The 16,033-nt window shown below is 33.0% G+C and overlaps 3 pseudogenes; all 3 read right to left on the reverse strand.

The window, feature by feature from the left end:
* Window positions 1–853: 853 nt before the first annotated feature.
* Window positions 854–1,777, reverse strand: LOC105172326 (adenylate isopentenyltransferase 5, chloroplastic pseudogene; annotated as a pseudogene).
* A 5,058-nt stretch (window positions 1,778–6,835) lies between these two features.
* Window positions 6,836–9,429, reverse strand: LOC105172327 (adenylate isopentenyltransferase 5, chloroplastic pseudogene; annotated as a pseudogene).
* Window positions 9,430–11,867: 2,438 nt separating this feature from the next.
* On the reverse strand, window positions 11,868–14,506 carry LOC105180176 (adenylate isopentenyltransferase 5, chloroplastic pseudogene; annotated as a pseudogene).
* Window positions 14,507–16,033: the final 1,527 nt, after the last annotated feature.

Genomic DNA, 16,033 nt, shown 5'->3' on the forward strand with positions numbered 1-16,033 from the left:
CCTTGTGATTTTCAGCTGTCGGTCATAATGGTTTGTCGGTCACATGATTTTCAACTGGCTGCTTTACTAACTATTGACTTTTGTTGTTTCCTACCAACAGTCTTATCCTCTCAAAGTTTTACATCTTTTAACTTTTACTTCTTTGGGTAAAAATTTTTCTTTTTCCCTTGTCTTGGTCCGGTTCGGGTTTATTTTTCGTGACCCGAATCTTTGTCCCGAATAGGGACTTTTCTTGTTCTCGCAGCAAGGGCATATATGGTTATGCCATTGCCCAACATGCAACATGTTGGACGTCTTCATCCTTGTGGCTTCGTTGTTGGCAGCTTATTTTCCCAGATTAACATCCTCTTTTTCTCGAATAAGTTTTCAGCGAACTCCGTGCTTTTTCCTGTCATGGAATTTAACAGGAATGATCCATTCACTTTGTTTGAGAAAATCTTAAATGGATACTTAACTTTGTCCATCTCTATAAGACAGACCTATAATCCCCAAGCTCTCCTGGTAGATATACTATCTTCACTATTGGCTGATACCAAGGGAGCTTCTCCTGTGGCAGCTTTAATTTTGTTGAAAGCTATCATATCTGGTCTCTGCAGCTTCATAAAATGGAATGCTGGATAAGACCCCTTTCCTGCAGTTTCTGGAGCTATTGAAACAAATTTTATCTCTAGAACATCGCCTCTCTTCAAGTGGCTATAAATTGGATTACATATATACTTCACTGATCAAAGCATTGAATATTAATGCTTTCACACTGATTGTACCGCCATGAATTTTAACTCAGTATATCCGTAGGACTACAAAATTTTGCTGCTCATACATATTGTTTATATGCACGAAGGTACATAATTGATCATACTAATTGTTCATATGCACTTAATTTTGTATCTATATTTTCTTTGCAAATGAAATGGGCCACAATGTTCGTACTAGGCTCCAGCACCAATTTCTCCCATGCTTCATTGGCATCTCCACTACGTTGAAGGAATACCTCTGTGGCGTTCAACCGATGGATCCGCCACCCGAATTCCTCCCTCATCCTAAAATTCATTTCCACTTGACGGCAAGCTAATTTGCAAGTGTACCTCTTAATTTTATCAATAGCTGCCTTAAGCAGCTTAGCCCTAGTTTCACCATCGACAAGACCCTCACTCCTGAAAAACTCATCCATCTCTGGGATCCCAATGGCACGCCTAATCCCATAATCATAATCGCGAACTTTTGGGTCAAAAAATGCCTTACCCTCCTCCACCAACCCGCTATCCACCATCTGATCAACCCTTTTTGACATGTACGAATGCAAGACCGGGATCGCCACATCCATCCAGAGAAAACAACACTCGTACTTGGAGGGAAACTCAGTGTCGTCACTGGCAAGTGCCTGTAAAAAGGAATTAGACCCTCCCGCAATGATTGGCAACCGATTCTTTTGAATGATGGCATCAGCAGCCAGCAATGCATGATGTACAAAATCATGTACAGTGAAATCCATCTCGGGATCAATGATTCCGAGCAAATGGTGTTGCGCGCCGCTGCATTCCTCATTTCTCACCTTATTGGTAACTATGTCTAGGCCCTTGTAGACCTGAATCTTGTCCGAGTTAATGACCTCTGCCCCGAAACGGGTGGCCAGGTCTATCGCCAGGCGCGATTTGCCTGTGCCAGTGGCACCCAATACCACCACCACCTTTTCCTTTCCTTGGTGCTTCTTCATCATGCCCTGAACTGAAAAGTTAATCATGCTAGATTGTGCTGGCTTCCAGGCGGAGATCGACATTCTAATTGGTTATTCTTTTACTTCTTTTAACACCTGTCAATTACGTCACAGAAATAAAAAAGGAAAAAGTCCACGTGTTAGAATACTCTCAAACTAAACAAACAAAACATGTACCAAATACAATCTACTATTTTAGAACATCTATCTATCATAGAGTGACAAGCAGTTCCCAATTCATGGATTAATTTCTCTTCTTCAAAAGGATTTGTTTGAAGAAAAACTTCAAACATTTGTGGGCTCTAGAGAGAATCACGAACAAGTTTTATTGATGTGAAAGAAATTACCTAGGCAATTGTTTGAAACGTGAAGAAACATAGGATGTGTAGGGGGGCATTTATACATACATACGTACACACAATGTGGAATAAATCAAGCCATTCATAACTTCACCCCTATCTCTATCCACTTACTATGTAACAATTCAAATAAATCATGGGCAACGCTGTGTCCAAATTACTGTATTTTTTACTATATTTACGAAATAGCAAAAGAATCATTAATTATTGCTAAGTTATCGTAAAAAGATAATACAAATACTAATCATAATTAAGATGTCAAAATCTACACCGTGCAGGTACTATAAGAGTTGCAATAAATTCATCGATAATTAATTTTTGTAAAAGAATTATTCTTTGGATGTAAAATGAGTGATGTTACTATATTGAATGAGAAAAAAATTATGAGAAATTGAAAGTTAATGATGAAGTACTTAGTGATTATCCATATCTTACGTAGGATTTGCTTTTGAGTAAAATCGAATGAGTTTACTAAATTGAATTTTGAATCCGAAAAAGTACTCTCATTAATTCGTCAACCTACTATATATGTGAAAACATAGATTATAATGATAAAATCTATATTAATTGAACGTTAATAAATGTGGTCTATAGATTTTATTCCTTATTTAGATTTACTGAAATTTAATTGGAGCAAATTCTGAATGTTAATTATACTTTTCTTGTAATTGTTACTATATAAAATTGATTCATGTATTGGGACATCTTTTTGTCCAAGATTAATATGAAAGTAATTAAGTTGCAGTATCCATCCGTTGATGATACTGATTGCATCCATTTATTATATTTTTTTTTGTTTTAGTTGTGTAATAACGATTTTGTATGCAGTAGAAAATTAGTTTCCTGAGTTATTTTACATGAATTGTTCATTATATTGTTGTAGGAATTAATCACACAACTTATTCCTCGTTAATATTAAATTATATTGCAATGATTAATACGCTTTTATAAATATCATAACCGTTAACATGCGATCATTCGTGTTAGTCGTCTTATATTAATATATTCAAATTATACATTTATGCATCAATCTCAAATGCAATCGCGAACAATTTGATTTAATTTATCCCTATGCACATCAACAAGAAACACATATAATCCTATTTGCAACTAGTTAAAATATGCCGATACATTTTGTACAATAAACAAAAGATGTAATCGCTACACAAACTAAATTAATACTCACATCCATATGAGTATGATCAATGAAGGATGTAATCCGTACTCAAACTAAATTAATACTTACTTCCATATGATTCTTCCACATATATACGAACAAAATTTATTATCTCTGCTTATACCAATTGAAATAGTGTTCGAGCAGTTAGTATAAATTACTAAAATTATCAAAATTATAAATTTTGTTCATACATATGTTGAAGCATCATATTGAAGTAAGTATAAATTTGTTTGTGTTCGGATTACCTCCTTCGTTGATCATACTCATATGGAAATGAGTATTAATTTAGTTTGAGTAGTGTAGAGTGGAAATCACCAGAAAATACTATCCAACTATTACCAAAATTGGAGTACGAAATTCCTTATGATTATTACAGCCCAATATACAACTTAAATGATAACATCAAATGAAAGAAATAATGAAATAATTAAATCAAAAAAAGTACAGTGATTAACAGGCTCAGAGTAGCCAAATCAAATATCTATATAAAGGAATATGGTCACAAGGCACCATTTCCACTATGAACCGGCTCACGGTAACTCCACAAACAAAGAAACCGACTACAACTCTGATCACTTAGATCTCAGTATCACACGGTCACAAAGACCCCAATTAAATATTTCACAAAGTACTTTTGTGAATGGTGAAGGAGATAAACAGCTTGATTCATGTTTTAGCCGAAAGGGAGAATCCCCTATTTAAAGGGGTGAAAACTGTGGTAGAAAAGGAAAACCTTGGTATCTTTCCTAAAACCATTAGATTGGTCTAGGAAAGTGGCCATGGCTTCCGGAGAAGAGAAGGAAGAAAATCACAAAGAGGATTTGGAGAGGAGAGGACGTAGACGATGCAGAAAAAACAGAGAAGAGGGAATGTGAGATTTAAGGTTAAGGATGTGATATAAGTAGGTAGATAGGATGAGTCGGGTTACCGGGTCGGTTGTGGGCTGCCAAATGGGTCAGGTAATTGGGATGACAAGGTCGGCGTTTTAATAAGTCATCGGGCTACAGATTTTAACAAGTAGGGATTACATTTTTTGTTGATCATACTAAATGTATCGACACGTTTTAACTAGTTGCAAATAGGATATTATATATTTCTTGTTGATCATGAGTTTTAATTGGTATAAATAGGATTACATATATATTTCATTGATCAAAGCATTACATATTCATGCTTTCATACTAATTGTACCGTCATAAAGTTTAACTTAGTATGTCAGTAGGACCACATAATTTTGTTGATCGTACTAATTGTTCATATGGAGGAAGGTACTCATATATTTTGTTAGTAAAAGCATGACATCATTCTTGTACCCTAATTGTACGGACATTGGTTTTAGACTGGATCAACATAATAAAATCTTTGGTAGACCATAGTAATTGCGAGTACAAGATTTTTCACTTGATGATCATACTAAATACACGGAACATGAATTTTTAGTTGGTATAAATAAGATCCCACAAGACTATATTATACTTTATTGATACAAACATCATTAATATATTCACATTTATAATTAAGATAATTTCGAACTATTCTTGATCATATTGATTGTACTGACATAAGCTTTAAATTTATATGAGTAGGATTATATTTCAAAATAATTTTATAAACAAAGTTTAATTTCGTAACTAGGACTAAATATTTCATTGATGGAAGCACCATAAATGTACATATATGAGTTTTATTAACTTAGATAAATGTTACAAGAATTAATCACACATCTTATTCCTCGTTCGTATTCAAGAATATAGTGATGAATAATACGCTTCTATAGATATCATAAATGTTAACTTGCAATCACAATTCGTGTTAGTCATCTTATACTAATATAATCGTATTACACATTTATTCATCAACCTCAAATCAAATCATGAATAATTTGATTTAATTCTCAACTTTATTCAAGAACTCCGGGATACATATGTGTACATATATATCCACCTACACACCCATAGTATTTTTACTTATATTTTATTGACAACACTAAATGTTTTAGTAATATAATTTTAACAATTTTACACCTGTAAAAACAAATTTTCATAATTTGTGTAGCACAAAAAATGACACCCCCTCATAAATTACAAGACAAAAACTGTTACTATATAAAATTGGAGCAAATTCTGAATGTTAATTATACTTTTCATGTAATTGTTACTATATAAAATTGATTCATTTATTGGGACATCTTTTGGTCCAAGATTAATATGAAAGTAATTAAGTTGCAGTATCCATCCGTTGATGATACTGATTGCATCCACTTATTATATTTTTTTTTTGTTTTAGTTTATTAATAATGCTTTTGTATGCAGTAGAAAATTAGTTTCCTGAATTATTTTACATGAATTCTTCATTATATGTTGCAGGAATTAATCACACAACTTATTCCTCGTTAATATTCAAGAATATTGCAATGATTAATACGCTTTTATAGATATCATAACCGTTAACATGCGATCATTCGTGTTAGTCGTCTTATATTAATATATTCACACTATACATTTATTCATCAATCTCAAATGCAATCGCGAACAATTTGATTTAATTTATCCCTATGCACATCAACAATAAATACATATAATCATATTTGCGACTCGTTAGAACTTGACGATACATTTTGTACGATCAACAAAAGATGTAATCGCTACACAAACTAAATTAATACTCACTCCATATGAGTATGATCAATGAAGGATCTAATCCGTACTCAAACTAAATTAATACTTTCTTCCATATGATTCTTCTACATATATACGAACAAAATTTATTATCTCTACTTATACCAATTGAAATAGTGTTCGAGGAGTTAGTATAAATTACTAAAATTATCAAAATTATAAATTTTGTTCATACATATGTTGAAGCATCATACTAAAGTAAGTATAAATTTAGTTTGTGTTCGGATTACCTCCTTCGTTGATCATACTCATATGGAAGTGAGTATTAATTTAGCTTGAGTAGTGTAGAGTGGAAATCACTAGAAAATACAATCCAACTTTTACCAAAATTGGAGTACGAAATTCCTTACGATTATTACAGCCCAATATACAACTTAAATGATAATATCAAATGAAAGAAATAATGAAATAATTAAATCAAAAAGTATAGTGATTAACAGGCTCAGAGTAGCCAAATCCAATATCTCGATAAAGGAATATGGTCACAAGGTACCGTTTCCACAATGAACTGGCTCACGGTAACTCCACAAACAAGGAAACCGACAACAACGATCACTTAGATCTCAGTATCACACGGTCACAAAGACCCCAATTAAATATTTCACAAAGAACTTTTGTGAATGGTGAAGGAGATAAACAGCTTGATTCATGTTTTAGCCAAAAGGGAGAATCCCCTATTTAAAGTGGTGAAAACTGTGGTAGATAAGAAAAACCTTGGTAGCTTTCCTAAAACCATTAGATTTGTCTAGGAAAGTGGCCATGGATTTCGGAGAAGAGAAGGAAGAAAATCACAGAGAGGATTTGGAGAGGAGACGACGTAGACGATGCAGAAAAAACAAAGAAGAGGGAATGTGAGATTTAGGGTTAAGGATGTGATATAAGTAGGTAGATAGGATGAGTCGAGTTACCAGGTCCGTTGTGGGCTGCCAAGTGGGTCAGGTAATTGGGCTGACAAGGTCGGCGTTTTATTAAGTCATTGGGTGACAAATTTTAACAAGTAGGGATTACATTTTTTGTTGATCATACTAAATATATCGACACGTTTTAACTACTTGCAAATAGGATTATATATATTTCTTGTTGGTCATGATAATCGCACGGACATGAGTTTTAATTGGTATAAATAGGATTACATCTATATTTCGTTGATCAAAGCATTAAATATTCATGCTTTCATACTAATTGTACCGTCATAAAGTTTAACTCAGTATGGTAGTAGGACCACATAATTTTGTTGATCGTACGAATTGTTCATATGGAGGAAGGTACGCATATATTTTGTTAGTAAAAGCATCACATCATTTTTGTACCCTAATTGTACAGACATTGGTTTTAGACTGGATCAACATAATAACGTCTTTGGTAGACCACAGTAATTGCGAGTACACGATTTTTCACTTGATGATCATACTAAATACACAGAACATGAATTTTTACTTGGTATAAATAAGATCGCACAAGACTATATTGTACTTTCTTGATACAAACATCATTAATATATTCACATTTATAATTGAGATAATTTCGAACTATTCATGATCATATTGATTGTACTGACATAAGCGTTAAATTGATATTAGTAAGATTATATTTCAAAATAATTTTATAAAAAAAGTTTAATTTGGTAACTAGGACTAAATATTTCGTTGATGGAAGCACCATAAATGTACATATATGAGTTTTATTAACTTAGATAAGTGTTACAAGAATTAATCACACATCTTATTCCTCGTTCGTATTCAAGAATATGGTGATGATTGATACGCTTCTACAGATATCATAAATGTTAAAATGCAATCACAATTCGCGTTAGTCATCTTATAGTAATATAATCGTATTACACATTTATTCATCAACCTCAAATAAAATAATGAATAATTTGATTTAATTCTCAACTTTATTCAAGAACTCCAGATACATATGTGTACATATATATCCACCTACAGTCCCATCGTATTTTTACTTATATTTTATTGATAACACTAAATGTTTTAGTAATATAATTTTGACAATTTTAGTATTGTAAAAACTAATTTTCATAATTTGTGTAGCACAAAAAATGACACCCCATCATAAATTACAAGACAGAAACTCTATTTTTATACCTATACAAGTAGGATTTAACATTTAAATGATCACACTAACTGCTCGAACACTAGTTTAATTAGTATAAGTAGAGATAATAAATTTTGTTTGTACGTATGTAGAAGCATAATATTGAAGTAAGTATTAATTTAGTTTGGTTACGGATTACATCCTTTGTTGATCATACTAATATGGAAGTGAGTATTAATTTAGTTCGTGTAGGGATTACATCTTTTGTTGATCCTACTAAATGATTCGACAGGTTTTAACGAGATGCAAATAGGATTATATATATTTCTTGTTGATAAAGCTAATCACACGGACAAGAGTTAATGCTTTGAATATTACATATATATAATCACACTGATCAAATTGGATTACATATATATTTCACTGATCAAATCATTGAATATTAATGCTTTCACACTGATTGTACCGCCATGAATTTTAACCCAGTATATCAGTAGGACTACAAAATTTTGCTGCTCATACATATTGTTTAGATGCACGAAGGTACATAATTGATCATACTAACTGTTCATTTGCACTCAATTTTGTATCTATGTTTCATTTGCAAATGAAACGAGCCACAATGTTCGTACTAGGCTCCAGCACCAATTTCTCCCATGCTTCATTGGCATCTCTAATATGTTGAAGGAATACCTCTGTGGCGTTCAACTGATGGATCCGCCACCCGAATTCCTCCCTTGTCCTCAAAATCTTTTCAACTTGACGGCAAGCTAATTTGCAAGTGTTCCTCTTAATTTTATCAATAGCTGCCTTAAGAAGCTTAGCCCTAGTTTCACCATCGACAAGACCCTCACTCCTGAAGAACTCATCCATCTCGGGGACCCCAATGGCACGCCTAATCCCATAATCATAGTCGCGAATTTTTGGGTCAAAAAATGCCTTACCCTCCTCCACCAACCCGCTATCCACCATCTGATCAACCCTTTTCGACACGTACGAATGCAAGACCGGGATCGCCACATCCATCCAGAGAAAACAACACTCGTACTTGGAGGGAAACTCAGTGTTGTCACTGACAAGTCCCTGTATGAAGGAATTAGACCCTCCCGCAATGATTGGCAACCGATTCTTTTGAACGATGGCATCAGCAGCCAGCAATGCATGATGCACAAAATCATGTAAAGTGAAATCCATCTCCGGATCAATGATACCGAGCAAATGGTGTGGCACGCCGCGTTATTCCTCATTTCTCACCTTATTGGTAACTATGTCTAGGCCCTTGTAGACCTGAATTTTGTCCGAGTTGATGACCTCTGCCCCGAAACGGGTGGCCAGGTCTATCGCCAGGCGCGATTTGCCTGTGCCAGTGGCACCCAATACCACCACCACCTTATCCTTTCCTTGGTGCTTGTTCATCATGCCCCGAACTGAAAAGTTCATCATGCTAGATTGTGCTGGCTTCCAGGCGGAGATCGACATTCTAATTGGTAATTACTTTTACTTTTTTTAACACCTGTCAATTACGTCACAGAAATAAAAAAGGAAAAAGTCCACGTGTTAGAATACTCTCAAACAAAACAAACAAAACATGTACTAAATACAATCTACTATTTTAGAACATCTATCTATCGTAGAGTGACAAGCAGTTCTCAATTCTTGGATTAATTTCTCTTCTTCAAAAGGATTTGTTTGAAGAAAAACTTCAAACATTTGTGGGCTCTAGAGAGAATCACGAACAAGTTCAATTGATGTGAAAGGAATTACCTAGACAATTGTTTGAAACGTGAAGAAATATAGGATGTGTAGGGGGGTATTTATACATACATATGTACACACAATGTGGAATAAATCAAGCCATTCATAACTTCACCTCTATCTCTATCCACTTACAATGTAACAATTCAAATAAATCATGAGCAAGGAGTCTGTCCAAATTACTGTATTTTTTACTATATTTACGAAATAGGAAAAGAATCATTAATTATTGCTAAGCTATCGTAAAAAGATAATACCAATACTAATCATAATGAAGATGTCAAAATCTACACCGTGCAGGTACCATAAGAGTTGCAATAAATTCATCGATAATTATTTTTTGTAAAAAAATTATTCTTGGGATGTATAATGAGTAATGTTACTATATTGAATGAGAAAAAAAATTATGAAAAATTAAATGTTAATGATGAAGTACTTAGTGATTATCCATATCTTACGTAGGATTTGCTTTTGAGTAAAATCGAGTGAGTTTACTAAATTGAATTTTGAATCCGAAAAAGTATTCTCATTAATTCGTCAATCTACTATATATGTGAAAACATAGATTATAATGACAAAATCTATATTAATTGAACGTTAATAAATGTGGTCTACAGATTTAATTCCTTATTTAGATTTACTGAAATTTAATTGGAGCAAATTCTGAATGTTAATTATACTTTTCTTGTAATTGTTACTATATAAAATTGATTCATGTATTGGGACATCTTTTGGTCCAAGATTAATATGAAAGTAATTAAGTTGCACTATCTATCCGTTGATGATACTGATTGCATCCATTTAATATATTTTTTTTTGTTTTAGTTTTGTAATAACGCTGTTGTATGCAGTAGAAAATTAGTTTCCTGAATTATTTTACATGAATTCTTCATTATATGTTGCAAGAACTAATCACACAACTTATTCCTCGTTAATATTCAACAATATTGCAATGATTGATACGCTTTTATAGATAATCATAACCGTTAACATGCGATCATTCGTGTTCGTAGTCTTATATTAATATATTCACATTGTACATTTATTCATCAATCTCAAATTTAATCGCAAACAATTTGATTTAATTTATCCCTATGCACATCAACAAGAAGTACATATAATCCTATTTGTGACTAGTTAAAACTTGCCGATACATTTTGTACGATCAACAAAAGATGTAATCGCTATACAAACTAAATTAATAATCACTTCCATATGAGTATGATCAATGAAGGATGTAATCCGTACTCATACCAAATCAATACTTACTTCCATATGATTCTTCTACATATATACGAACAAAATTTATTATCTCTGCTTATACCAATTGAAATAGTGTTCGAGCAGTTAGTATAAATTACTAAAATTATCAAAATTATAAATTTTGTTCATACATATGTTGAAGCATCATATTGAAGTAAGTATAAATTTAGTTTGTGTTCGGATTACCTCCTTCGTTGATCATACTCATATGGAATTGAGTATTAATTTAGTTTGAGTAGTGTAGAGTGGAAATCACTAGAAAATACTATCCAACTATTACCAAAATTGGAGTACGAAATTTCTTATGATTATTACAGCCCAATATACAACTTAAATGATAATATCAAATGAAAGAAATAATGAAATAATTAAATCAAAAAGTATAGTGATTAACTGGCTCAGAGTAGCCAAATCCAATATCTCGATAAAGGAATATGGTCACAAGGCACCGTTTCCACTATGAACCGGCTCACGGTAACTCCACAAACAAAGAAACCGACTACAACTCCGATCACTTAGATCTCAGTATCACACGGTCCCAAAGACCCCAATTAAATATTTCACAAAGAACTTTTGTGTATGGTGAAGGAGATAAACAGCTTGATTCATGTTTAAGCCAAAAGGGAAAATCCCTTATTTAAAGGGGTGAAAACTGTGGTAGATAAGAAAAACCTTGGTACCTTTCCTAAAACCATTAGATTGGTCTAGGAAAGTGGCCATGGCTTCCGGAGAAGAGAAGGAAGAAAATCACAGAGAGGATTTGGAGAGGAGAGGACGTAGACGATGCAGAAAAAACAGAGAAGAAGGAATGTGAAATTTAGGGTTAAAGATGTGATATAAGTAGGTAGATAGGATGAGTCGGGTTACCGGGTCGGTTGTGGGATGCCAAGTGGGTCAGGTAATTGGGCTGACAAGGTCGGCGTTTTAATAAGTCATCGGGCTACAGATTTTAACAAGTAGGGATTACATTTTTTGTTAATCATACTAAATGTATCGACACGTTTTAACTAGTTATAAATAGGATTATATGTATTTCTTGTTGATCATGACAATCGCACGGACATGAGTTTTAATTGGTATAAATAGGATTACATATATATTTCGTTGATCAAAACATTAAATATTCATGCTTTCATACTAATTGTACCATTATAAAGTTTAACTCAGTATGTCAGTAGGACCACATAATTTTGTTGATCGTACTAATTGTTCATATGGAGGAAGGTACACATATATTTTGTTAGTAAAAGCATCACATCATTCTTGTACCCTAATTGTACGGACATTGGTTTTAGACTGGATCAACATAATAACATCTTTGGTAGACCACAGTAATTGAGAGTACACGATTTTTCACTTGATGATCATACTAAATACACGGAACATGAATTTTTACTTGGTATAATTAAGATCGCACAAGACTATATTATACTTTATTGATACAAACATCATTAATATATTCACATTTATAATTAAGATAATTTCGAACTATTCTTGATCATATGGATTGTACTGACATAAGCTTTAAATTGATATGAGTAGGATTATATTTCAAAATAATTTTATAAACAAAGTTTAATTTGGTAACTAGGACTAAATATTTCATTGATGGAAGCACCATAAATGTACATATATGAGTTTTATTAACTTAGATAAATGTTACAAGAATTAATCACACATCTTATTCCTCGTTCATGTTCAAGAATATGGTGATGATTAATACGCTTCTATAGATATCATAAATGTAAACATGTTATCGCAATTCGTGTTAGTCATGTTATACTAATATAATCGTATTACACATTTATTCATCAACCTCAAATCAAATCATGAATAATTTGATTTAATTCTCAACTTTATTCAAGAACTCCGGATACATATGTGTGCATATATATCCACCTGCAGTCCTATAGTATTTTTTTACTTATATTTTATTGATAACACTAAATGTTTTAATAATATAATTTTGAAAATTTTAGTCTTGTAAAAACTAATTTTCATAATTTGTGTAGCATAAGAAATCACACCGCCTCATAAATTACAAGACAGAAACTGTATTTTTATACCTATACAAGTAAGTAGGATTTAACATTTAAATGATCACACTAACTGCTCGAACACTAGTTTAATTAGTATAAGTAGAGATAATAAATTTTGTTCGTACGTATGTAGAAGCATAATATTGAAGTAAGTATTAATTTAGTTTGATTACGGATTACATCCTTTGTTGATCACGCTCATATGGAAGTGAGTATTAATTTAGTTCGAGTAGGGATTACATCTTTTATTGATCGTACTAAATGATTCGACAAGTTTTAACTAGATGCAAATAGGATTATATATATTTCTTGTTGATAAAGCTAATCACACGGACAAGAGTTTGAATTGGTATAAATTGGATTACATATATATTTCACTGATCAAAGCATTGAATATTAATGCTTTCACACTGATTGTACCGCCATGAATTTTAACCCAGTATATTAGTAGGACTACAAAATTTTGTGGCTCATACATATTGTTTATATGCACGAAGGTACATAATTGATGATACTAACTGTTCATATGCACTCAATTTTTTATCTATGTTTCATTTGCAAATGAAACGAGCCACAATGTTCGCACTAGGCTCCAGCACCAATTTCTCCCATGCTTCATTGGCATCTCCACTACATTGAAGGAATACCTCTGTGGCGTTCAACTGATGGATCCGCCACCCGAATTCCTCCCTCGTCCTCAAAATCTTTTCAACTTGACGGCAAGCTAATTTGCAAGTGTTCCTCTTAATTTTATCAATAGCTGCCTTAAGAAGCTTAGCCCTAGTTTCACCATCGACAAGACCCTCACTCCTGAAGAACTCATCCATCTCGGGGACCCCAATGGCACGCCTAATCCCATAATCATAGTCGCGAATTTTTGGGTCAAAAAATGCCTTACCATCCTCCACCAACCCGCTATCCACCATCTGATCAACCCTTTTCGACACGTACGAATGCAAGACCGGGATCGCCACATCCATCCAGAGAAAACAACACTCGTACTTGGAGGGAAACTCAGTGTTGTCACTGACAAGTCCCTGTATGAAGGAATTAGACCCTCCCGCAATGATTGGCAACCGATTCTTTTGAACGATGGCATCAGCAGCCAGCAATGCATGATGCACAAAATCATGTACAGTGAAATCCATCTCCGGATCAATGATACCGAGCAAATGGTGTGGCACGCCGCGGCATTCCTCATTTCTCACCTTATTGGTAACTATGTCTAGGCCCTTGTAGACCTGAATTTTGTCCGAGTTGATGACCTCTGCCCCGAAACGGGTGGCCAGGTCTATCGCCAGGCGCGATTTGCCTGTGCCAGTGGCACCCAATACCACCACCACCTTATCCTTTCCTTGGTGCTTGTTCATCATGCCCCGAATTGAAAAGTTCATCATGCTAGATTGTGCTGGCTTCCAGGCGGAGATCGACATTCTAATTGGTAATTACTTTTACTTTTTTTAATACCTGTCAATTACGTCACAGAAATAAAAAAGGAAAAAGTCCACGTGTTAGAATACTCTCAAACAAAACAAACAAAACATGTACTAAATACAATCTACTATTTTAGAACATCTATCTATCGTAGAGTGACAAGCAGTTCTCAATTCTTGGATTAATTTCTCTTCTTCAAAAGGATTTGTTTGAAGAAAAACTTCAAACATTTGTGGGCTCTAGAGAGAATCACGAACAAGTTCAATTGATGTGAAAGAAATTACCTAGACAATTGTTTGAAACGTGAAGAAACATAGGATGTGTAGGGGGGTATTTATACATACATACGTACACACAATGTGGAATAAATCAAGCCATTCATAACTTCACCCCTATCTCTATCCACTTACAATGTAACAATTCAAATAAATCATGAGCAAGGAGTCTGTCCAAATTACTGTATTTTTTACTATATTTACGAAATAGGAAAAGAATCATTAATTATTGCTAAGCTGTCGTAAAAAGATAATACAAATACTAATCATAATGAAGATGTCAAAATCTACACCGTGCAGGTACCATAAGAGTTGCAATAAATTCATCGATAATTATTTTTTGTAAAAAAATTATTCTTGGGATGTATAATGAGTAATGTTACTATATTGAATGAGAAAAAAAATTATGAGAAATTAAATGTTAATGATAAAGTACTTAGTGATTATCCATATCTTACGTAGGATTTGCTTTTGAGTAAAATCGAGTGAGTTTACTAAATTGAATTTTGAATCCGAAAAAGTATTCTCATTAATTCGTCAACCTACTATATATGTGAAAACATAGATTATAATGACAAAATCTATATTAATTGAACGTTAATAAATGTGGTCTACAGATTTAATTCCTTATTTAGATTTACTGAAATTTAATTGGAGCAAATTCTGAATGTTAATTATACTTTTCTTGTAATTGTTACTATATAAAATTGATTCATGTATTGGGACATCTTTTGGTCCAAGATTAATATGAAAGTAATTAAGTTGCACTATCTATCCGTTGATGATACTGATTGCATCCATTTAATATATTTTTTTTTGTTTTAGTTTTGTAATAACGCTGTTGTATGCAGTAGAAAATTAGTTTCCTGAATTATTTTACATGAATTCTTCATTATATGTTGTAGGAACTAATCACACAACTTATTCCTCGTTAATATTCAACAATATTGCAATGATTGATACGCTTTTATAGATATCATAACCGTTAACATGCGATCATTCGTGTTCGTAGTCTTATATTAATATATTCACATTGTACATTTATTCATCAATCTCAAATTTAATCGCAAACAATTTGATTTAATTTATCCCTATGCACATCAACAAGAAGTACATATAATCCTATTTGTGACTAGTTAAAACTTGCCGATACATTTTGTACGATCAACAAAAGATGTAATCGCTATACAAACTAAATTAATAATCACTTCCATATGAGTATGATCAATGAAGGATGTAATCCGTACTCATACTAAATCAATACTTACTTCCATATGATTC

Source organism: Sesamum indicum, linkage group LG10 (assembly GCF_026168435.1).
Source record: "Sesamum indicum cultivar Baizhima isolate 11 linkage group LG10, ASM2616843v1, whole genome shotgun sequence".
Lineage (NCBI taxonomy): Eukaryota > Viridiplantae > Streptophyta > Magnoliopsida > Lamiales > Pedaliaceae > Sesamum > Sesamum indicum.